The sequence below is a fragment of the Zerene cesonia genome, chromosome 25 (assembly GCF_012273895.1).
Source record: "Zerene cesonia ecotype Mississippi chromosome 25, Zerene_cesonia_1.1, whole genome shotgun sequence".
Classification (NCBI taxonomy): Eukaryota; Metazoa; Arthropoda; class Insecta; order Lepidoptera; family Pieridae; genus Zerene; species Zerene cesonia.
This window is the reverse complement of record NC_052126.1, coordinates 205,914-207,750: the sequence shown is the minus strand read 5'-3', so window position 1 is coordinate 207,750 and position 1,837 is coordinate 205,914. Positions and strand designations below refer to the sequence as shown.

The window sequence follows — 1,837 nt, the reverse complement described above, 5'->3', positions numbered from 1 at the left end:
TATTTATTCTTATTTGAAACTAGCGGTTCACCCCAGCTTCGCCCGTAGTACATGTATAGCCTCAAGCCTTCCTCTATAAATGGGATACATAAAACTGAAGTCATTTTTCAAGACGGACCAGTACTTCCTGAGATTATCGCGTTCCAACAAACAAATAAACAAACTCTTCAGCTTTATAATATTAGTATAGGTATCAACAAAAATCCTAATTTAAATTGTCCCAAACATTATTGAAGAAATATAGACGAAATACATCCAATGTTAAATCATAAAGGAGGGGGACGGGAAGGGGAGGAATTCAGGTACAAATAACAATATATTGGCCCTCCTGGGAGTGAGGCAACAGCGCTTCGCTTTTACTTTGTGTCTAGTGTTGAGCAGTTCTATCGATATCACGTTACATTTTATAAAATCCACGATATATAAGAGGAACTATGTACTCGTAGATTCTAGTATTTATCGATGATTTTTCATTTTGTTGTAATCAAGAATATTGTCGATAACATGTATAATAAACATAATGAGCATTGTATCTTCAATTGTAATCATGTAGACCCTTATAGGTTTAAGACGTCTTTTGACGGTGCAATGATTAGAAGATTTTATTTTATTTCGGTTGATTCGATTTCATCGCTTTTTGTTGGGATTTTTCTCTTATTAGTTTCACTAAAGTATAGAACGAATTTCACAACACCAAAATTCACAGAAATCTGTTTAATGCTTGCTATTTTATTACACTGCTCGTGTGAAAAATATGAAGAGAATTGACGTTGATAGATCTATGCCAAAATTAATCAAAAGAAAGAATAGAAAGATACAAAAAATCCTTATCGTCGTCAAAAAACAGAATATAGACATTAATTTTACGATAGTTACACAAAGATGATGTCATATTTATTAGGAATACGAAAATATCGATAAAATCGATATTAAGTCTGCAACACTAGAATACCTACTCGTACGCTGAGATCAGTTTTAATCGTAAAGGAATATTGTGTCATGTAACAGTTATATTAAAGTAGATTTTAATTTATTTCACTCTCACATATTTTCACTTTTGGAAAGAAAGAAAGGAGATAACAAATATTATACTTACACTAGCTGTTGCCTGCAGCTTCGTCTGCGTGGTCAAAATAAATGTTCACGGTACAAACTTTCATCTCCTATTTTATTCCGTTGGGAGTGAAATTTAATCAACATCCTTAACAAGCAAATGTCTTCATCAGAGTGGCTATCTGCCAGTCAAATTTCAGCCTGATTGGTCCAGTAGTTTGGGCTGTTCCTTGAAAATTCAAATGTCAATCGTAACAGACTCAGTTTGGACTCAGCCATGCTTCAACTCAGTGCTGTTTTTCAATCTCTTCGTGTGTGGATGCACACACACAACCACACACGCACAATCACACACACACACACACACACACACACACACATATAAAAGTTTTAGATTCAGCGTTTTCTAATATTTGTCGAGATGCGCACGGGTAGCGTGGCCGAGCGGTCTAAAGGCGCCTGGTTTAAGGCACCAGTCTCTTCGGAGGCGTGGGTTCGAATCCCACCGCTGCCATACATGGTTTTTTACGCAATTTATTAATTTTTTTTGATCAAATGTTTAGCGTATATATTTATCATGTAAACAGAGCAAGCCAGAGCAAGCAAGACGGAAAATGTACCAAATAATTATTGCATTTATTGTGTCTATCCTAAACAAATAATTACTTCTATCATTTAACATTTAAAATAACCTTTCCGATACAAAAAATATTTATTTTTCCTAAAATCGATATGTATTTTTCCTCATACCATAATAAAGGTAACATGAAACGAAAAGCAAGCG

At 34.6% G+C, this 1,837-nt stretch overlaps 1 non-coding gene across 1 annotated transcript; it reads left to right on the top strand.

Moving 5' to 3' along the window:
• The first annotated feature begins 1,483 nt into the window (after positions 1–1,483).
• On the top strand, positions 1,484–1,567 carry Trnal-aag. Its single transcript has one exon. It is a non-coding gene; the product is annotated as a tRNA-Leu (tRNA).
• Positions 1,568–1,837: the final 270 nt, after the last annotated feature.